The sequence below is a fragment of the Chiloscyllium plagiosum genome, chromosome 7 (assembly GCF_004010195.1).
Source record: "Chiloscyllium plagiosum isolate BGI_BamShark_2017 chromosome 7, ASM401019v2, whole genome shotgun sequence".
Taxonomy (NCBI): domain Eukaryota; kingdom Metazoa; phylum Chordata; class Chondrichthyes; order Orectolobiformes; family Hemiscylliidae; genus Chiloscyllium; species Chiloscyllium plagiosum.
This window is the reverse complement of record NC_057716.1, coordinates 73956559-73981019: the sequence shown is the minus strand read 5'-3', so window position 1 is coordinate 73981019 and position 24461 is coordinate 73956559. Positions and strand designations below refer to the sequence as shown.

Sequence of the window (24461 nt, the reverse complement as noted above, 5' to 3'; positions counted from 1 at the left end):
CACCCTCACCTTAACCTCCTTCCACCTATCGCATTTCCAATGCCCCTCCCCCAAGTCCCTCCTCCCTATCTTTTATCTTAGCCTCTCTTGCTTCCCACATAATCCTAGGATATATCCCTTCAGGCCCAGGGGACTTGTCTATACTCAAGTTTTTCAAAATGCCCAACACATCTTCCTTCCTAACAAGTATCTCCTCTAGCTTACCCGTCCATTTCATACTCTCCTCTTCAACAATACAGTCCCTCTCATTTGTAAATACTGAAGAAAAGTACTCATTCAAGACCTCTCCTATCTCTTCCGACTCAATACACAGTCTCCCACTACTGTCCTTGATTGGACCTACCCTCGTTCTCGTCATTCTCATGTTTCTCACATACACATAAAAGGCCTCGGGGTTATCCTTGATCCTACCCGCCAAAGATTTTTCATGCCCTCTCTTAGCTCTCCTAATCCCCCTCTTCAGCTCCCTCCTGGATATCCTGTATCCCTCCAACGCTCTGTCTGAACCTTGTTTCCTCAACCTTATGTAAGCCTCCTTCTTCCTCCTTACAAGACATTCAACCTCCCTCATCAACCAAGGTTCCCTCACACGACCATCTCTTTCCTGCCTGACAGGTACATACATATCAAGGATACGTCGTATCTGTTCCTTGAAAAAGTTCCACATTTCAACGACATCCTTCTCTGACAGCCTATGCTCATAATTTATGCTCCTCAGATCCGGTCTTGCAGCATCGTATTTACCCTTCCCCCAATTGTAAAACCTGCACGCACCTATCTCTCTCCATAACCAAGGTGAAAGTCACAGAATTGTGGTCACCATCACCAAAATGCTCACCCACTAACAAGCCCATCACTTGTCCTGGTTCGTTACCAAGTACCAAATCCAATATGGCCTCCCCTCTGATCGGACAACCTACATACTGAGTTAGAAAAGCTTCCTGGACACCCTGCACAAACACTGCCCCATCCAATCTACTTGATCTAAAGAGCTTCCAGTCAATATCTGGGAAGTCGAAATCGCCCATGACTACTACCCTGTGGCTTCTGCAGCTTTCCAAATTCTGTTTCCCAATCTGTTTTTCCACATCTCTGCTGCTATTGGGGGGCCTAGAGTGAACACCCAACAAGGTGACTGCTCCTTTCCTATTTCTGACTTCAGCCCATACTATCTTCAAAGGCAGATCCCCTTCGAACTGCCTTTCTGCAGCCGTTATACCATTTCTAATTAGCAACACCACCCCCCTCCTTTTTTACCACCACCCCCTAATCTTACTGAAACATCTGTAACCAGGAACCTCCAACAACCATTCCTATCCCTCTTCTATCAATGTTTCCATGATGGCCACAACATCGTAGTCCCAAGTACCGATCCACGCCTTAAGTTCACCCACCTTATTTCTGATACTCCTTGTGTTGAAGTATACACACTTGAGCCCATCTCTGTGTCCGCAAGTATTCCCTGTCAGTGCTACCTTCTCCACAGCCTCCCTACATTCTTGGACATCCTGAAAAACAGCTAACCTACTTGCTGGACTACATGTCCGGATCCCATCCCCCAGCCAAAATTAGTTTAAACCCCCCTGAAGAGTGCTAGTAAACCTACCTCCCAGGATATTGGTGCCCTTCTGGTTCAGGTGCAACCCGTCCTTCTTGTACAGGTCCCACCTTCCCCAGAATGCAGTCCAATTTTCCAAATACCTGAAGCCCTCCCTCCTATACCATCCTTGCAGCCATTATACCATTTCTAATTAGCCAAGATTTTAGACAGTTTGAGCTGAAACAGTGGCATGACCCTTTATAGAGTCGTAGAGATGTACAGCATGGCTCACAGCCCTGACTGAATTTGAATGTCAGCTCCAAGTGAGGAGTTACCAGTGCTATTCCTGATCTCTCTATAATTTCCTAGCAGACTTGCTGCTAATGCCTGGACTGGTTGCACAGGACTTAGAGTCATAGAGATATACAGCACAGAAACAGACCCTTCATTCCAACTTGTCCATGCTGACCAGATATCCCAACCCAATCTAGTCCCACCTGCCAGCACCCGGCCCATATCTCTCCAAACCCTTCCTACTCATTTACCTACCCAGATGCCCTTTTAAATGTTGCAATTGTACTAACCTCCACCACTTCCTTTGGCAGCTCATTCCATACACGTACCACACTCTGCGTGAAAAAGTTGCCCCTTAGGTCTCTTTTATATCTTTCCCCTCTCACCCTAAACCTATGCCCTCTAGTTTCGGACTCCCCGATCCCAGGGAAAATACTTTGTCTATTTATCCTATCCATGCCCCTCATGATTTTGTAAACCTCTATAAGGTCACCCCTCAGCCTCCGACGCTTCAGGGAAAACAGCCCCAGCCTGTTCAGCCTCTCCCTATAGCTCAAATCCTCCAACTCTGGCAACACCTTGTAAATCTTTTCTGAACCCTTTCAAGTATCACAACATCTTTCCGATAGGAAGGACACCAGAACTGCATACAATATTCCAACAGTGGCCTAAGCAACGTCCTGTACAGCCGCAACATGACCTCTCAACTCCTGTACTCAATACTCTGACCAATGAAGGAAGCCATACCAAACACCGCCTTCACTATCTTATCTACCTGTGACTCCACTTTCAAGGAGCTATGAACCTGCACTCCAAGATCTCTTTGTTTAGCAATAGTTGCAAGGACCTTACCATTAAGTGCATAAGTCCTGCTAAGATTTGCTTTCCCAAAATGCAGCACCTCACATTTATCTAAATTATACTCGATCTGCCACTTCTCAGCCCATTGGCCCATCTGATCAAGATCCTGTTGTAACCTGAGGTAACCTTCTTCACTGTCCACTACACCTCCAATTTTGGTGTCATCTGCAAGCTTACTACCTATACCTCTTATGCTCACATCCAAATCATTTATATAAATGATGAAAAGTAGTGGACCCAGCACCGATCCTTGTGGCACTCCACTGGTCACAGGCCTCCAGACTGAAAAACAACCCTCCACCACCACCCTCTGTCTTCTACCTTTGAGCCAGTTCTGTATCCAAAAGGCTAGTTGTCCCTGTATTCCATGAGATCTAACCTTGCTAACCAGTCTCCCATGGGGAACCTTGTTGAACACCTTACTGAAGTCCAAATAGATCACATTTACTGCTCTGCCCTCATCAATCCTCTTTGTTACTTCTTCAAAAAACGCAATCAAGTTTGTGAGGCATGATTTCCCATAAGTTATTGCTGCAACTAATCTCAATATTTTCTGCAGCTCTGACCATCACAACACTAAAAGGATATTGCAGCTATTGACAGAATACACAAGAGATCAATCAGAATGATTAAAGTGCTGGATTATGACAACTGATTAAATAAATTAGGCAACTGCCCAATGGAAAAGAGAAGTCTGATATAAAGGATGACATGTAACTTGGTAATATGACTAAACAATGTCGACCATGACAAGTTGCTTCATCTTGCCCACACTGCTGACTCCCCCTACACTCTACACTTGCTAATCAATCACTTACTGAGGACATCTCAGTACCTCACACTTATCTGTGCTCATAAATTGTTGCTGTTACCATTTCCCTCACATTGGATCCTTCTCTCTACCTCTTTACAAGAAAACATGGGCCAATATTGCGATGAGGGAGGCAAGACTGTTGAGAGAATGGTAGACATCAAGCTGCTCACCTAAAATCAAAATATTGCCGATGCTGATCACCTGAAATAAAACCAAAACATGCCAGAGAAACTCCACAGGTCTGACAGAATCTGGGGAGAGAGAAAGTATTAATGTTTGAGGAAAGGGCCATCCATTTGGCTGGGGAAGATTAGTACCACACATCAGTTAAAGTTCTACATAAATTTCTCTTCCTCCTCACCAAGTAGTTCTTTTCCTTCACTTTTGCAGGCAGCATGCAGATGTGTCAGCCAGAAAGGAGATCACAGCCTGAGGATTCTGAGCCAGCACCACTTCTGAAGGAGGAAGTCTGTGAAATCTGAAGGTATATCGAACAAGGCAGTCACCTACACTTTCCACCAGAACAGGGACAAATCACCTCGATTAGCATGCTAGCTAAAGTCAGGAGCACAACGCAATGTCTATTTCAGTCAAAATGTTGAGAGTCACTGGAGGAAGAAATGTCTGAGGTCTGTGACACTCAAAGAACTTCTAGAGACTAGGCACCTGCTCAGGCCATGTAGGAGACCTGCTCTCAACTTGGCTCCAAGACCACCTCCAGAGAGAGGAACAGGAACATCCGGCAGGTATGCTAGAAGCCTTCAGTAGGCTAGAACAAAATTTGAAAGAGCCCTGCCCATATTCTCTCAATGGTGGTTGTGGTGGTGTCAGCGTATGAGCACATGACCGTCTCCATGGAAAGAGACCTAGGGTCGAATAGAGTGCTAAGTGACATGCCGGATATGCACTTGGACCTGCACTCCATCACTCTAGCCATGGATGGTCAGCATCAATGACAAAGTGAGAGTGGAGTAAGAGACCGCAGCTCCTCACTCAGAGTGCCCCTTCCTGTCAAGGAGATAGGAGATGCCGGCTGGCATCCACAAGGAGGAGACAGCCCAACACTTTCTTAGCACTGTCCAAAGGTGCCCTGGCATTCTTCTGCCCCTGCTTATGACCTTAATGGCTGCAGCAGTCCAAGACAAAAGAGGGTGAGTCTGCATTTAGGCAGGAGAGTCTGAGCGGACCTGGATCCCCCAGGCCAAAGACCACCAGGTTACAACTACTCAAGTCTTAATTTGTCATCAGGTGTACCACAGAGCAGGTTCCCTGCACTCCCAGCTGTCGGTGGTTGGCCTGCACCTGGAAGGAGTGGGAAGAAGTCAAAGCAAAATAACTCCGTGCATAATGGTGGCACAGATTTTCAATTTGTTTTGTAAATACACTAGTTTTGTAAATATATATACATATCCACTGTATTAGTATCGATTGTAGTCTTGCTGTATTAGAAGAGCCAAATTAAATTCTAACATTTGCAAGATGTGGAGTATTTTAAACCAATAAAAGTATTTTCGCCATTGTAATCAACAGGCATTTGGTTACTCTTAGAAGCAACAAAGTTGGCAGTCTTATCCATCAGGAAAATATGCCCTGCAAGTTGGGACTTTTAGATAAGAGAGTGGTACTGGAAAAGCACATTGGTCAGGCAGCATCCGAGGAGCATGGGAATCAATGTTTTGAGCATAAGCTCTTCATCAGGAATGTGGTTCATTCCTGAAGAAGAGCTTAAGCTTGAAACATCGATTCCCCTGCTCCTCGGATGCTGCCTGACCAACTGTGCTTTTCCAGCACCACACACAATTGTGATCTCCAGCACCTGCAGTCTTCACTTTCTCCCAGTTGGGATTTTTAGTCTAGTAGATACAGATGAACCTCATGGGATACTAAGAATAAAGGTATGTCGCAGGACAGTAGCCAGCGCCTGGTATATCATTTGTCACACTCATCTTATGGAAGAGATGGTGGGATGTGTGATCCTTCCACAAATTACATAAGGAAAATGTTGGTCCTTTGCCCTTCTCAAAGGGATGCTGTTACAGTCTACTCAGATGCTCAACAGCAAACTCACATTAACTTCTATTTGCAACACAGATGTACAAACTGCAGCCTATCACAGCTGAGCATTATCAGATAGGATGAGGAGGTATGGCAATGGATTGTTGCAGTCTAATTGCAACGTGAAGCACTTTAACGGATTATAATGGACAACCTCTCAAAGGAGCATTCTCAGGATGAGTGACAACCTGACAGTCCTGATAAGAGATTGATCTCTCAAAGTATTCAAAATGACCATATTAGCATCAATATCCAGCACAGCAATCCAATGTAAGTTTTCATTATCATAAAACAAATAAAATTTGCTCAAGAAAATCGGCAGAACTGGCAGCATCTATGAAGATGGAGGAAGAGTTAATGCTTTAAGTCCAGTATGATTCATAGCAGAATCAAAATGCTGACTCTACTTTCACTGCATGGACTTGAGTTTCTCAGCACCCATTGTATTTTACTTTTATATATCATGATCATATTGTCCTCTCTTCAATCCTTCTAAAGGGTTCCCTCACAATTCTCAGCCTTACTTTCATCCTCAGAAGGTTTCTGCATCTCTCTCCTCTTCCCCGTCCATCAGCACCCCCGCAAAAATGCGCCACAGTGAGGCATCTCTTGATTGGACTGTACAGCAGGGTCTGACCTGTTCTTGCACCAGAACCTCATCTTCAGGAGACTTATACTGGCCCCTGTCACAGCCTGGCCGGCATTCTACCTTTGCTCTCCAGTTACTTCTAAAGTAAAGGGAAATGGCCAGTGCAGCTGTAAATTCACCAGGATATGTCATTGAGGTGGCAAACTAGCAAGTACTTGTTTAGTTTTTGTGTTGAATTTTTGATGCGCTGACTTTTTCAATTTGAGAAGTTCATCCTGAAGATATAATTGCTAAGGGAACTTGGAAACTTAATGAGATGCAAATACATGCTAATAGCCTTCTTGCCAACTGATGGTGAAATTTTGATCTTCCCATCTCAGGAAGAAAAATGTAATTCTAAGAGACTTTTCTGACAGCAACAATATGCTTATTGGACGCTCTCCCAATTAATTCATCATTCTCACGTCAGGGAGGGAAATATCACACCATCATTTTTTTTCTACATAGAAATACCTAGGCAGAGAGAATTTTCTCAACAGAAACTGGAACATCAGTGCCCTGGTACTATTTTCAACGACAAGACAGTAGAAGATTTTACTTCTTAGTAATTTTAAACACTTCAACATCAATAATAATCCACATTCAAATGCAGAATTAGTGCCGCAAGACGAGGAATATAAAAGCTGTCTCTATCAAAATACACTACTTTAGAATTAATCATTGTATTAAGCAGAAAAAGTGCATATTGAGAGAATGCATCACTATAGTCTGGTAAGACTATGGTGACTTTTCCTTTCCATGGTACATTTGGCTATCTGATTCTTTGATAGACATTAAGAAGATAATTATTACAGTTATTTCAAGTAATGATTCATCATTATTTTGTACCTGCTATTTTACTGGTATCATTATTGACACTAACTTGGCGTGGACACCGACCATGAGTCAGACAACTTTCGTTCCTCAGTCATTTAGGATACTCTATGAGAAATGCTTTGAAAGTGATTAAAGTAGTAGTTCCACTTGGCAATTTCCTTGTCCACTAAAATTCAAGCAGCATATGAAGGCAAATATCTGACTGAGTTGAACCTTCTGGGGACCTCTTTTCTATCTAATTTGATATCCCAAAGATACTTTGAAACAAAGATTACTGATTGTATTAATGACTGTAACATTAGCCATATCTCTTCCACACAAGCTAGAGATCCCTGAAGAGAATAATTTACATATCATGCAATCCACTAATTTCTGGTAACAGGAATTATAAAGTACATTTGTCGAATATGAGTAAGATGACAATGAAACAAATATATTAAAGTAAATTAATAGTGACAGTATGAAATATTAAACTTCACAAACCTGAATTAATTACAGAGAATCTCTTATAGCTGAAATACAACCAGCCAACCTTCCTTCTAATTAGGTACTATATACATAATGCTGCTTTCACCACTTCTTTGCTGACTGAAACATCCTACCTCTTAAAATTCTTTGAGGCAGGTGCAATCTACCAATAGAAGGACAACACCAAGAATTGGAAACAGATGTCATGTTAAGACATACAGCTAATTTACAGCATATAGATTACCTCTGCAAGTATATATTATTATGTAAAATGTATAGCATCGAATGGCAATTTTTGGAAGTCTTTGCACATCAACACAGCTTTCCTCTGCTGAACAGAAGATAATGTGGAACAGTTCAAAAAATGACATTCTCCCTGTTGGTGCACGTTTTGAAATCTGCTGCTGAGTATTTAAGTCAGAATTAAAGTTCACAGGAAGTTGTTTCACAGATAGTATCAGGAAGCAAGAGATTTTGAATGTGGTGTTGAACTTTAACACTGCAAAAAGTCAACAAATCTAGACAGTTGTGCCACTAATATGTTATAATATGTGGCACTTGTGGTGTGTTGTATATATTTGCATATTTTGCCATCCTATGCCTATTGATATCTTTCTCTACTTTTATAACACATTTTTAAAGTTCAGAATTTCTTTTACTAACTTGTTATTTCAGTATTCAGAGACAATAACTTAAAATTATTACATATTCAAAATTGCAGCAAATACAATCGAGACTTTTTCGAGAATATCAAACACAACAGTGTTCATGCCAAATGCTGTTGCTTCCATAGTTGAGAAGTCAAGAATGAGGACCATCAAATGCAATTATGAATGATTTAGTGCAAGAGAAACTGCTTTTCATCAAGAACAAGATGATTGTGGAAATCACTTCCAGAATTAGTTACAGGCAGAAACCAATGCTCAGATTTTGAGATCTACAGTGTGGAGGCAGTGTTCACACTGGCCATCAAGAAAGCTGCACACAAAAGTCACATGGACACTGATTTGAATCTGACACATCAAGGACTCTACAGGTATATAGCAACAGGAATATCATCAAGCAGGGTAAGTACTGAAGTAATCTCAGAGATCAAACCAGGAAGTTGCATAGTTTTTCAAAGGTCACTCCACCTGAAATGTGAGCTCTATTTCTTTCCCAGAGATGATGAAAGATCAGAGTGTTTCTGACAGTTTTTGCTTTACTTTTGCTAAACCACATTTTACAGAATGGAATAAATGCTTAGGACATCAATATGGCATAAAGGTAGTTACTGAAACATGAAGCATTTTTACAATAAGTTATATTTTAGACATGTGGAACTTTATTACAATAGAAAACACAAAATCTACAAATATACATATGCTTATTTATGGCCAGCAAGCGTTTCTACAACATTATTAATACATTATTTAAAAACCTACTATACCTCATTCAAGAAGGCATAGCCTATTATACAACAAATAAAGGTGAAAACTCCAAGTTCTCACCAGTTGAATGATGATTATTCAACTATAGTCTGAGTGACTATACAAGTGTAGAATCACTGACCATAACATTTGGATTTCCGTTTTGAACTCTGCATATCGAGGTTCAAGGAATAATTAATATACAGTTTGAAAATACCGCTAAAATGTAGCTTGTAAGGTAATATCTATGGAGCAAAACAGTGTTAAATTTCTTGATCAATAACCATGCCACCCCTCAATGAAAAGTAGAAGTTACTACCAGTTCTGAAGGAATGATGGTGGTGTGACTTTGTCAATGATCAAGACTATACAGGACAGGTGGCTAAAGAATTAAAGTTGATATGGAAACAGGATGGGTTAGTGAGATCATGACTATTGGAAGGTAAGCACTAAACACTGGCTGAATAGTCAATTTTTATGCTATGATTATGTATTTCAAAGCATTTTAAAAGTACTGTATGACACCAAAATGTGAGGTTATGTTGTGTTGTCTCTGCAGTCTTAGGATACCATTAATAGTGAAACTTTACAGATTTCTTTTGTAGAACCAGCTGCTTAGAATACCTTTGAAAACATCTGTAAAATAACTGGATTCGACACAAAAGTTCAGATATCTGAAATGTAAACAATTTCGCATTTTGAGAGGTGATAAGGGAAACAAATATGCTTTGAAGTTTAGGTAATTTAGGTTTCATATTTATTAGGTATTATGCTCTGAAGACGCCCATTTCCAAGTTGGTGATATTGCTGTCAGGTTTCCCAGATATTTTAAAGTTTGATCAAACTCAAAATCCTCAGAGCAAATTTGAAAATATAATCCCAACCAGATAATAAACAGCAGACATCATGATTTGTTAAAGTATTTGATATGTTACACTTTTTCCTCCTAATGTTCCAACATATTACATACCATTTCCAGCCTTTAATATTTAATTCAGTTATACAAGGACCCCAATATATATGCGACACTGACAGTAGCTTGCAGTTTCACAAATCACTATTGTATACTTTGGGAGCTAGTGAGGTTACAACTTAAAGCCTAAGTGAGCCAGTTACGTTATTTATGCATAAATATATGTGTGCACATATATTTTGGTTCACTGTTGAACCATCCTCCAAGTCTGCTGCAGACCACACAGACACACAGAGGACGTGTCTATTATATTTCCTCTTCCAGTTAAATTTGGCTTACATTCTATACTTCCAAGAATTGTTGCTTTAAGCATCAATTCAACTAGAGTCTACTTGCTGACACAAAAAAAAGTCAAAATCTGAAATAATCTAATTCAATAAAGCATCAAGAAAGTTCCAAAGATCCTAAACACACAAATACCTTATGTAATTGTGTGGTAGAAAATCAGCTGATGCCTGTATTAAATCTGTCATGAGTTAGCTAACCCGATTTACAGATCCTCCCAACTCGGCTTAATTCTCATTTACACCATTAAATCATCAACATATAATAAGTGCATTCTTAATGACCAGGAGGGAAACAAACCTGGCATTGTTCAGTATGATGCATCTCTTGTTGTGCAGCTGTTAAACTTGTGTGCGATTTGAGCACCACATTTTATCACCACAGGTGAAAAAACATGCAATATATTAACTGTGCAGCATGTGTTTATCTTGTTGCCAAATAAACACAAAGGCTTTCATTGATAAATGTCTCTGCTTCCATATAAAGAACAAGGAAAAAAGTGAAAAAATATTTTAAAATTATATTCCTGGTCCCAGATTTCCAAATAGAAAACAAATATCAGGGAGCACTGCATTACTTTTTTTGTCTGATATGGGAACTATAATTTAAGTGCTACATTGTTGAATGCAGAGTCAGTACAGCACAATTGATCAGGAGCCAATGTGCCAAGCACTGCATTCACATCCTAATTATTATTATGACATGGTTCTGCCCAATGAATGGAAACAAACACTGGAGAGAAATTCATCCCTGCCTTTTTCTGTGCACGAGCTAGTGATTGGTTTGGTGAATAAAGAATCTGAAACTGAAAGCAAGTCACACAAACGTCTTTTTAGTCTAAGTAAAAATCTATTTCCATTCTCAGCAAGTGATTGTGATTTAGAGGGTTCTATCTGCAAAGATGGTACAATTAAATTCAATTGTGATTTTCAAAGGACATTGGATAAACACTTGAAGGGAGGAAAATGCAGGACTAACAAACAAGAGCATGGGACACAGACTAGATAAACTGCTCTGCAAGAGACCCAGCACATGGTCTCTTCCTGGGATGTCACCAGTCCATAATTCTCAAAGCAAATTAAGACAACTGAAGTACGTACAAAAATGTGGCAATATCACTTTTGTGCAATGTTTTTAATGTTATAAATTAGGATAACATAGCAGTTTAACCTATTACAGAGCGTCTTTCCACTGCAATCAGTGCAAAGCTTTTAAATGATGAAGTTAAAAAATCACACATCACCAGGTTATCATCCAACAGATTTATTTGGATGCATAGCTTTCAGAGCACTGCTCATTCTTTAGGTGGTTGTGAAGCAGGACCATAAGATACAGAATTTATAGCAAAAGATTAGTGTCATGCAAGTAAAATGATTCATTTAACAAAACTAGATTGTTGTAAAGTCTTTCATCTTTTAGAATGGGTTACAGGTTTCAGTTCATTAGTATGTAAGTCCCAGAACTTCTTTCAAGTAACATTCCTGAGATAACTTAAGGCTTTATATTTTTAAAAGTGACATCTCAGCTCAGACAATGAATTAAAGGTGTGAGGTCAGAGTCTGTCTGTATCCCAATTTTGCATCCGACTGGTTCTATTTTCAAAGTGGAGTTTACAAAATATTAAATGAATTGACTGCGTGCATTGACTGCCTAGTTTGTGTCCATTTTTTTTGAGCAAAATAGAATGTATCTGCAAATACAAATTCTGCAAATAGAACTTCACCCCATAGACTTGTATGGGTGTAGGAGTGCAAGCAAGCATGTGTGTGTGTGCGTGCATGTGAGAGTGTGTGTCTGCGTGGTAAGGTGTGAGAGAGTGGGTTGGTATATAAGCCTGTGACAGGGTGCATGCGTGTGTGAGAGAGTGTGGAGTGTGTATGTGTGTGTGTGTGTGAGAAAGGGTCTGCATGAGTGTGTGAACATGTAAGAGCGTGTGCGAGAGGCTGTATAGTGTAGTGGGGTCCCCTGTAGTGTAACATGAACCCAAGGCCCATCTGGTCCAGATCCTGTTGTAATCTGAGGTGACCCTCTTCGCTGTCCACCACACCTCCAATTTTGGTGTCATCTGCAAACTTACTAACTGTACCTCTTATGCTCACATCCAAATCATTTATCGAAATGACAAAAAGTAGAGGACCCAGCACCGATCCTTGTTTGCACTCCACTGGTCACAGGCTTCCAGTCTGAAAAACAACCCTCCACCACCACCCTGTCTTCTACCTTGAGCCAGTTCTGTATCCAAATGGCTAGTTCTCCCTGTATTCCACGAGATCTAAACTTGCTAATCAATCTCCCATGGGGAACCTTGTCGAATGCCTTACTGAAATCCATATAGATCACATCTACTGCTTTGCCCTCATCAACCTTCTTTGTTACTTCTTCAAAAAACTCAATCAAGTTTGTGAGACATGATTTCCCACGCACAAAGCCATGTTGACTATCCCTAATCAGCCCTTGCTTTTCCAAATACATGTACATCCTGTCCCTCAGGATTCCTTCCAACACCTTGCCCACCACTGAGGTCAGGCTCACCGGTCTACAGTTTCTGGCTTGTCTTTACCGCCCTTCTTAAACAGTGACACCACATTTGGCAACCTCCAGTCTTCCAGCACCTCACCTGTGACGATCGATGATGCAAATATCTCAGCAAGAGGCCCAGCAATCACTTCTCTAGCTTCCCACAGAGTTCTCGGGTAGATGTGTTGGAGGGAATCCTGAGGGACAGGATGTACATATATTTGGAAAGGCAAGGACTAATTAGAGATAGTCAACACGGCTTTGTGTGTGGGAAATCATGTCTCACAAACTTGATTGAGTTTTTTGAAGAAGTAACAAAGAGGTTTGATGAGGGCAGAGCGATAGATGTGATCTATATGGACTTCAGTAAGGCGTTCGACAAGGGTGCACATGGCAGACTGGTTAGCAAGGTTAGATTTCACGGAATAAAGGGAGAACTAGCCATTTGGATACAGAACTTGTTCAAATGTAGAAGACAGAGGGTGGTGGTGGAGCATTGTTTTTCAGACTGGAGGCCTGTGACCAGTGGAGTGACCAGTGGAGTGCCACAAGGATCGGTGTTGGGTCCTCTACTTTTTGTTATTTACATAAATGATTTGGAATCGAGCATAAGAGGTACGGTTAGTAAGTTTGCAGATGACACCAAAATTGGAGGTGTAGCGGACAGCAAACAGGGTTACCTCAGATTACAACAGGATCTGGACCAGATGGGCCAATGGGCCGAGAAATAGCAGATGGAGTATAACTCAGATAAATGGGAGGTGCTGCATTTTGAGAAAGCAAATCTTAGCAGGACTTATACACTTAATGGTAAGGTCCTAGGGAGTGTTGCTGAACAAAGAGACCTTGGAGTGCAGGTTCATAGCTCCTTGCAAGTGGAGTCACTGGTAGATAGGATAGTGAAGAAGGCATTTGGTATGCTTTCCTTTATTGGTCAGAGTATTGAGTACAGGAGTTGGGAGGTCATGTTGCAGCTGTACAGGACATTGGTTAGGCCACTGTTGGAATATTGCGTGCAATTCTGGTCTCCTTCATTTCGGAAAGATGCTGTGAAACTTGAAAGGGTTCAGAAAAGATCTACAAGGATGGTGCCAGAGTTGGAGGATTTGGGCTATAGGGAGAGGCTGAACAGCTGGGGCTGTTTTCCCTGGAGCGTCAGAGGCTGAGGGATGATCTTATAGATGTTTACAAAATTATGAGAGGTATGGATAGGGTAAATATTCAAAGTCTTTTCCCTGGGGTGAGGAGTCCAGAACTAGAGGGTTTAGGGTGAGAGGGGAAAGATATAAAAGTGACCTAAGGGGCAACATTTTCACGCAGAGGGTGGTACGTGTATGGAGTAAGCTGCCAGAAGAAGTGGTGGAGGCTGGTACAATTCCAACATTTAAAAGGCATTTGGATGGGTATATGAATAGGAAGGGTTTGGAGGGATATGGGCCAGGTGCTGGCAGGTGGGACTAGATTGGGTTGGGATATCTAGTCAGCATGGACTGGTTGTGCCGAAGGGTCTGTTTCCATGCTGTACATCTCAATGACTCTATGACTTAAAAGAAGTTCTGGGATTTAAATATTAATGAACTTGAACCTGTTACATATTCTAAAATTGATTCTAAATTGTGTCTTATGGCCCTGCTTCACAACTACCTGAGAAATAAGCAGCCCTCCAAAATCTAGTGGTTCCATATAAACCTGTTGGACTATAACCTAGTGAGATTTTTAACTCTGTCCACCCCAGTCCAACACCGGCTCCTCCACATCATTTAAACAGATGAAGTATTGAATTCTATCACACTTAAGAACACCAACGAAAAGCAGTGATCTTGCTGCAGAATACAAAATGCAATTGGTAGCTGGCATCTTTACACTGCTTTTGAGAACATGGACAACACCATGTTTTTCTTACCCCATTTGGGAGAAGTTCTTTTAACCCTCTCTATCTCCAATGCTATTACAGCTCAAAACAATTTCACACATCTCAGGTTATAATGCTCACTACTGTAATAAACCCTGAACAATCTACCAATGTTGTATTCTTCACTACAAACTAGAATTATACTTGCTGTACGTATTCGGTACAATACATTCAAAATATCACACACACACACACACACACAGTTTTATATACAGTCTTCTTTTTTGTGCAGAATGTCCTTCCTCATTTTGATAGCGATGCCATCTTTTTGACTATAATGACTTTGCTTTTGCTATCATCATTGTATCGAGTTCACAATGCAGAGAGAGGTGATTCAAACCAACCAGTTGATAAGGTATTTACTCTTCACACTGGCCTCCTACATCCTTCTTCATCGAATTCCATTAGCAAATCCCTCTATACCTTTCTCTGTGAATGATATTACAGAGAGAGGGGGTGGAGGGAAGGCTCTTAGAGGAATTTGAACACAAGGATGAGAATTTTAAAAAAGTATTACTGGCTCAGAAACCAATGTAGGCCAGCAAGCAGAGTGAATGGAAACTTGTGCAAGTTAGGATATTGACAGTACAGCTTTGTTTAAGCTCAAATTTCTGGAGGACAGAAAGTAGGAGCTGGTCTGGAGAGCATCAAAATAGCAGAATCTGGAGTTGTATGTTTCTTTTTAACTGGGAACAACTTTATGCAACTTGTATAAGATTTTTCTGGCAAGTAAAATCACTACAACTTTAACAATTTGATATTTAGACTCCATGCACAATTTGTTTTCACAGCTTGCACAAGTTCACTTTCTTCTGCAAACACTAGTACTTGCAATGAAACTATAGGGTGCCAAGAAATCTGGTTATTCACATCATGCAATAGCGACAAAGTAGTCTGTAGTTTTTCATTCAAAAATATAACACAATTTATAAAATTGCTTACAAGTTATGACAAACAGATATTCTAAGAACTCCTCAAATTGATGGATCACTTATTGAACATCTGATCACTATATAACTTAGATTTCAAAGGGCAAAATCTATTTTTGATTGCTATCAAATTGAAAAATCTGTCTTGAAGTAAGACAGTTAAAAATGAGATTTAAAAAATTTACTCAAACAATGAAAGGCACAAAAAGATCTTTTATTAAATATCCTGAATTGTGAAAGTATAATTGAAAGTAATCTTCTGTTTTTCCTTACCAATTCTTACTAGACATTCTGATATAAATTCTTCCTCCCTATAAATTACATAATTTTGCAGTAGCAATACTTTGGTTCTAAAATACTTGTCCTCATGTTCAAAAAATCTTCAGTCCAATTGCTTAACACTCAATCGGGTATGCTTAATGTTTTAATCCGGCTGAATTCCCTGCACAAAAATGCATGTGTATATTGCTATCAAATAGCAAGTCTTATTTTTAGGGATTTAACTTTTAATTAGTATTTTTGCTAGAATTAATAGGTCACGGTATGTTTGGAGTTTCATTTCTAGAAATAGTGAATCAAACTCACTAAGCTTTGTAAACACATTTCAGACACATGACCTCTATCATCTAGAAAAAAAACGAGTAAAATATGCTTGGGAACACCACCACCTGCAAATTCTCCTTCAAAATCACACTCAGTTTGGTTTTGGAATTGTGGCTTCATTCCTTCACTGTCACTGTGTCAAAAGCCTGAGGATTCCTTCCTAACAGCATCGTGGGTGTTCCTACACCACATTGTGCAGTTCAGCACGTGACTCATAAACGTTCTCAACTACAACCGGGGTTGGGCAATTGCAGGCCTTGCTCTCATGCCAAGGACAAAGGGGAAGCTATGGGCCCTCCAATAATGGAGGCCTGATCCAATTAACTAGCTCTGTGTTCTAAATTTATCTTAGAGTTTGCTATCAGACAAATTTATAGAAAAGTACCAGCATGTATCAATTGTTCTCAAAATGCAGATAGAATGTGTGTGAAGCTTTGGCATTATTGGGACATGGTAAACTTGGGAGATGTTAGCCATGATGCTCCCTAATGCTTAATTTTGCTGCAAGATTTTCCCAAACTTTGGCTCATGATCTCGAGCAGAATCACAAGACATTTTCAGGTTGTGAGCTCGGAGACAGTAAATAGATGCTGTGGAGTTTGGACTGATTTCTAACAGCTAGGAGATCTCTCAAAATTCTTGCTTCTTTTAACCTATTAGTGAGTGCAGCCTAACAGGGCACATTTCTAGGAGGTTGATCGCTGCTGCAAAAAGAGTCTGTGAAAATCTTTGCTTTCTTTTTGTTAAGAAACCTTGCATCGCCCATCAACTCCCCCAACACCCCACTTAGTCCGCTGCTCAACAGCTCTGGGAAGCCCACTAAATTTTCACTCCAACGTCACACCATGTCTGAGACATTAAAACAGGATCAGACTGCCAAAACATTTGGAAAGGACTATTTTAGTGAACAATCTTAGTCGGTCATGCTCCTCTCATTCCCTATCTGAAAGCAACATGCTCCTCTAGGGACTACATACCTGCCTGGTGTATGATAAAAACAAAGCTGCACCAATGTATTCATCAGGAAAAGTGATGTGCTCAAGGTTGGCAAGTACCTCTATGACAAAAGAAATAAAGAATTCAACAGCCTTTTCCCACAGTGCTCTCTGTGCCTATTCTGCCAAAAAAAACACCATTCTGTTTGATGCTTATGAGCCCCTCTCCTGAGCCTCCTTTGAGTTAATCAACAACTGTATAAACATGATGGTAAATAAACAGCCTGTTTCAAAAACAAGGAGGCAAGTGACATAAAACAGAACAGTGCCAAAAGTGATCGTAAAAAAAAAAGGACAAGTAAGAAACTGAAATGGAGGGGGAGAGAAAGGTTAAAGAAATGAGTATCAGAAGTGGAAAGGGCCAACTCAAATTTTTTTTAACAACTGATCTGCATAGAAGCTACTTCCACAGCCTCCATGTTTACTACTGATTCTCCAATGATAATGGAATAGGAAGTAAAGGACTGTGAAGAGGAGAGATCTTTAGAGTGTATTCATAGATCTGAAATATCCCAAACTGCTTCCAATGGCAAAAAATTGAGCAAGAGCGGATTTGCTCTCTTTTCTGTGCAAAAAAAATGGCCTGTTTTAATCTGAAACTCCAATACAGGTGTTCTCCTCATTTGCCTGGAACACTTCAGAGAGATACCTCATTGAAACATAGCTACATTACATGTAAAAGAAAGCAATGCGTTTTCCTGTGTTGAGGTACAGTACCATGTTGACTGTGGGATACTGGTGCAAAAGTTGTAGGTTTAAGTCTGTGTCGGCTGACGTTTTGGGAAATTCGGTCTTTTACACAAATTATGAAACTGAAACTAGCTCTATCCTCTCAATTCTACTTGGTCAAAGAAAAAGACAATTTCTCCCAGTATCTCACAGCATCAGGAAAAACCTGACTGGTTTAATTAATTAATCAACTAATTAGCTCAGAAATATTATGTTAAGTTTGGAGGAGGTGCAGAGACGGTTTACCAGAATGAGACCTGAGCTTAAATTTTCATGCTTCAGTACAATTTTGCAAACAGACAAGCCATGATAATTTAAACCTGGTAGATTGTATTCAATTTCATCCTTACCTCATTGGTGTAGATGGCTTTGGGATAAGGCATGAGTGCACACCCAGCACCCTTGCTTATTATATTACGAGAGTGAGGTTTTGCAGGAGAAGACACATCAAAAGAGTCATGAACCACAGGGGAATTTCAGCCCCAAATGTGGAACATATAACAACTCTTTGCTTTCTTGAAATTCTTTCGTTAACAGACTTTGAAGTCCAAAAATTAAATGTTAAATCAGTTTCAATAGTCAGATGGTGTAAAGTCAGTTGTGAATTTTTACTGTCATGACTGTTAGGATTCTATTCTGCAAATGCAAGTTGACCATTATATTGATCATCTCTATGCAATGACTGATGTGCATTACAGTACTATTTCCAATGAAGAAAGTGCCACAATGCATTAAACACTGGAGGAAAAATTGCTGAGAAACTTCCCTGTCATGTTTTGTACTGTTATTTAAATGTTCAAAAATGTTTAGCTTTAAAACAAAGCCCAGCTGTTTAACATTTTTTTAAAAATTAGGTACTTGCACCAATTCATTGATTGACTGGTAATCGGCTTTGAAATAGAAATGGGACAGCAGCTGCAGCTCAGTAAAAAGTCCATCTGGTGTTTCAGTTCAATGGAGTCCATTATTGGCATTTCCCAGGAATGTTTTTGATAGGTAGAGCTATGATGATTGCTTCTCCAAGTTTCATTTAAAAAATCCAGAAATACTTCACTCAGCTAGTTCACATTTTGATTAAAGTTTTAAGATTTTTTTAAAGGATTATTTAATAAATGGATAAGTACTTACTTTTAATACAGGTTTTGACTTAAGTGGATCTACATGGATTTTTAAAATATGGGTTTATGGTTGAGAGTTATTTTCAATATGATGTATCTTTGAATATGACCGCGGGATTAAATTGTTAAATGTCCATTTAAAATTCATAGCAAGGCTTGGCTGAGTGCCTAAACATCCATTAGTCTGCTGGAACAGGTCCACATAAGGGAAAACATGGTTTGACAGCTTATTTCTTGGATCTAGTTCATCAATTGTTCAATAATTTTTGCACAAAATAAGGAGATATCAAGTACTTATAGTTTCTCCTGCTGATATTTTCTCAGTCTGGTAGGTTAAAACTTTTACTGAATTATATCGTAACAGAAAGGTTTTCGTTATGCATTTTCCTCACACACCATAGTTCCCCTAGGACTCAGTGGTGCTATGCAGAGTGCTTGCTGGGCATGAAAGTACTCATGAGGTGGTATGGAGGACATGAAGTGCCATCCAAAGATGGGTGGATGGGCATGGATTTGTTTGGAGAGAGCAAGGACAGTGTGTGGGGTGTGTTGAGGGAATGGAAGAAAGGTCAGGGGGCTTAATATTGAATAGCAATTGAGGCAACACCACATCAACAGCTTTCCCCCTTAACCCTTTATTGCCTTCAAAAAAAAAAGACTAGCAAGTTAATTTTCAAGTAATACATCCATGCTGACTCTTCAAAATCAAACTGACATTTTTCCACATGACTGTTGATTCTATTTTGAATAACTGGGACAAAATATTTCCCCACTACACATGTTGAACTGAACTGCAATTGGAAACAGGAGAAGATCACCACTTTGGAGTTCCTCCTAAAGCTACTTACCATCCTGACATGGAAACATACTGCTATTCTTGCAGTGCCCTGCAACTTCCTCCCTAATAGCACTGTGGTTATATCTACATAAAACGATGAGCAGTAATTTAAGACAGCAGCTCAGCAGGACCTTCCTAAGGACAATGAGGGACAGGCAATAAATGCTGGCCATTCCAGCAATACCCAGATCCCAGAAGTGAATTTTTAAAAAGAAATTGCTGCACCAAACTTCTTTGGTTTTATGAACAAGGATATAATGGTTACAATTCTCCAATTTTCCAGCACCATCCTGAATCTGGGGAAAATTAAATGATAATTGCCAGTGCCTCACCTTTTCTTCCTTCATCCTTGGATGCATTTCATCTAATCCAAGCGCTTTATCAACTTTGAGTATAACAGCTTATCCTATCCCTCCTCTTCATTATTTTGAGCCTTTTAGTGACTGAGTTTCCTCCTCTGTCACCATGTCCTGGGAAACATCTGTCTCATGGGTAAATAAAATGCAAAGTAATCATTTACTATCTCAGCTGTGCTTCTTGCCTCTAATTGTAAATCCCCTTACTCATCCCTAATTGGCTCTATTTCTCCTTTTACCACACTTTTACAATTGCTTGCAGAGATCTTTGGGATTTCCTTTTATATTAGCTGCCATTTTTTATCATAACTCTTCTCTGCATCTTTGATTTGATTTATCAATTCCTTTCTGAACCCGCTGTATACTGTTTGGATCTCAATCACGTTAACTAAGTGTATTTACTCAGCACACTTTTTTTTCTTTTATTTAGTTTCTATCTCCTTTGACATCTAGGGAGCTCCAGATTTATTTATCCTACATCTCCCTTTAACACAACATATTTAGCCTGTGTCCAAACAATCTCCTCTTTGAAAATAGCCCATTGTCCAGCAGTTATATTTCACACTAATCTTTAGTGTCTAACCAGCCCAGCCCAGCTCTGTTCTTGCTCCATTAATGTTCGCTTTCTGTCAGTTGTTTATTTTCATACTGGATTGACCAATGTCATTTTCAATCCTAAACCTTATAAAATGATGATCATGTTCCTTAAATATTCCCCCACTTTCACTTCATCTGCCTGAGTCATTCCTCTCCTGGAACCAAATCCAGCAACACCTCCTTTCTTGTTACCTGCATTCATTCTGCAATGAGAAATTCCCTTGAACACAATCTAGGAATGCTTGGCCCTCACTGCTGCTTCAAACTATCACTAATTATCCATATATCGACTGGGATAACTTTCCCCATTATATCTACTGTACAATGTTTACACCTTTAATCATATTGCAGATTTCTTTTACTTTATATCCCTCCCATTAGCTGGAGTTTATATATTGCACCCAGTGATATAATTGCACTCTTCTTATTCCCTAGCTCTGTAACTCTGGAACAGTTCCTACACATTCAAAGATGCAAACGCAACCCCAAGATTTTTTAAAAAAGGAGAGAAAACAGAATTACAGATCAGTTAGCCTAACACCAGTAAGGGGGGAAAAGTGCTAGGATGTGATAGAAAAGATGTGATAACAAAGCACTCAACTAAGAAATATCTTGCATTTTCAAACTCCATACCAAGTTGGATAACATAGAAATGTTGAAAACAGGAGCAAGAGTAGACCATTCAGCCCTCGGAACCTTCTCCCCTATTCTGATCGTAGCAGATCATCCAACTCAAAAGCCTATTCCTACTTTCCCCCAATATCTTATGATCCCTTTAGCCCCAAGTGCTAGATCCAACTCCTTCTTGAAATCATCCAATATTTTGACCATGACAGGCTTCTGTAAAAGCAAATTCCACAGGCTCACTAATCCCCAGGTAAAGAAATTTCTCCATTCAATCCTAAATGGTTTACACTGTACCCTCAGACTGTGACCTGTAGTTCTGGACTCCCCCAACATCATGAACATCCTTCCTGCACCTATCCTGTTTAATTTTGTTCAGATTTTTAGTTTTCACGAGATTCCCCTCATTCTGCAGAACTCCAGCAAACATCATCCCAACAGATTCAAACTCTCCGCATGCGTCATCCCTGCCATACCAAGACTCAGGCTGGTTAATAGATTTGTACTGTCCACATTAAGCTCCATCTATCAACTCATTACTTAATCACTTAATGAATCTTTGTTGTTTTGCAACCTCCAAACATGGACATATTACACTGTCAGGTTATTTAAGTCATGGGTGCAGATTAAAATGAGTAATTTTTACAACACTCTTCCAGTTACCCCATCATATCAAAAATTATGTTTATTGCCGTGCTAATAAAGAATTATGAGCCCAAATGTTGTCTAACTGCCTGTATGCCACCTTACTGAATGTTTATACCTAGTTACAAAGCCACAATTGCAGTAACTAAACAAATCAAGTTGTCTTCGTCATGGAGACAGGCTAGTGAATATAGCACTTAATTCCTTTTAACTAAATTCACAAAACAGCAGCCAGGCACCTCTGGAGAGTAGTTAATGGCAACTCATATCACATACTGGAAGGAGGGCTAATGTACTTTAAAGTCAATATTATTCCAATTCAAATTAATTACACTAATGAAATATGTAGCAGCTAAATCTAAAGTTTAAGCATGTGAAATAAACAGAATAATTAATGTTTGTTGACAATAAAATAAATCTTCCAACTTATAAGCAGAACATAACTCACAAAAAACACTAATTCAGGAGTTATTTAGTCAGCTGATGAAAATTTATATCACAATCCAATTATTTTTAACTTATTTACAATTAAATACATACATATTATGCTATTTCCATTTTACTCGATTATTTACAATGTTTTGCTTACTTTCATTACATTTATAAGTTACTCATTCAGTTGAAAGGAGTTTTTATTAAACTTGTGATAAGAATCCCGGGTATCATTTCAGACCTATCCAGAATGCTTTAATTTGGCCAGATCATGACAGCATAAGAAGCAAAGACCTTGAGGGACTTCCTTCAATATCTTTTACAAAAAAGATTATGCTACTAGTCATGCTCAGACTCACCAACTGTCACTTTTTAGGAATGATAAGCACAGATTGTGGTTTTAAAATGTAACTAATTTTGATACGTCATTTTCCAAAAAGACATTTTTTTGGTGTGCACCCTTCATTACTGTTACTAATCCCAAGTGACACTGCCAACCTCACCCAACATGTTGTGCATTGTGGTATATTGGGTTGGAATTTCAACACATTGTTTCAAAGTTTTAAGATGTTCATTATAATCACAATCCCACACACAGTGAGTTTCTGATTTCTGCTGTGCAGTCAGAGGAAAATATAAAGCAGAACAATAAACAAAGGAAAATGTCATCTTCGAGCCATGTTCTTGTATCTGTGGAAACTATTAATTGAACTGACAACAGGAATGGCAGACAGATAGGACAAGGGGAATGGAGAAACAGAACCTTGTGGAAAACAAAAGGTTAAAATATAAAGAAGCTACAAATATCAATCTCAAGTAACATATTTTCACTTTGAATTTTCAGGCTGGTCAAATTATGTTCCTCTCCATAGTGCATTAAAATTTTGAAAAACAGCGAATTTAAATCTTAATGTTTTAAATCAAGTAAAAGATCAAAGATTTAATACTCTGTCTGCAATATTAATTACTGTATTAATTCAAGAATGTGTTGTAATAAGTGCAACATGTCACTCAATACTAATGTACTAATCCAAATAAGCAATGAAATACCTGACCACAACTTTAAAAGCCTATTGTGCAGTTCATAAGGTTGAAGGAATACATTAAACAGAAGCATCAGTAAGTTGTAAAGCCAATTATTCAACTCCAATATGATTTCTTCAGAACTTTAAGAGACTGGAAAATGATGAATATTATGCTGTTGACAGAGGGGGAGGAGGAGTGCAACAGACTTAAGGCTGCCCCGAGCAAAGGACAGAGGGAATAGTGGTAAAGGAGACAGAGATATAAAATAAGTGAAAATGAAGGTGGAAAAGAAGAAGATGGCTCTGCTGCTAAGAGCAAAGTTGACAAGACAGGCTGGTAGGATGCATTTGCGTGTACGGGTGTGTGGAGATTTGGGTAAAATAGAGGCAATGCTCTCAAGTTGTAGACCTCAACACAGTGTCGTAGAGGTTAAGTGCCTAAAAGGAAAATGAGGTGTTGTTTCTAAAGCTTCTCCTTCCTAACCCCATATTTCAAGACCATCGTAATATATGCTAATGTATTATTAACCTTTCTGCACGTTAACTTTGTGATTGCTATGGAAAGGTACTCCGATTTCTCTGCATGTAAACATTTCCTATTGCCTCACATTTTAAAAAGCAGCCACTTTTCAATTTTTCCTACCAAAGTGAATTGTTCACATGTTCCACACATTATACTCCATGTCCCACTTCCTCCCACCTACTTAACCAGTCCTTTAGCAACCTCTCTGCATTTTCCTTGCACTTGCTTGCCCACCTAGATTTCTATCAGTAGCAAAATTGGACATTGCACCTAAGTCATTTCCATTAAAATTTTATAACCCCATTTGTTTCAACCTGCTGACCTGAAGAGACTATTTACTATAACTGTTTCCTATCCATTCCCTAATCCTCAATATTATTCCTAACCCATGACTGGAATATTGGAAGTAGGTAGGTAGATGGAGGTAGATGGCAATGAGAGTTGAAGTCAATCA

At 39.4% G+C, this 24461-nt stretch overlaps 1 protein-coding gene across 9 annotated transcripts in view; it reads right to left on the bottom strand.

The window, feature by feature from the left end:
- The window catches only part of nckap5l (NCK-associated protein 5-like), a 657886-nt gene that overhangs the window by 328870 nt on the left and 304555 nt on the right, over positions 1–24461 (bottom strand). The window contains exon 1 of one of the 9 annotated variants that reach the window (XM_043694065.1): positions 7513–7532. The exons of the other annotated variants lie outside the window; for them this stretch is intronic. The gene's annotated coding sequence lies outside the window, so the exon portion shown is untranslated. Of the gene's footprint in view, positions 1–7512; positions 7533–24461 lie in introns of those variants that run through there. 9 annotated transcript variants of the gene reach the window in all.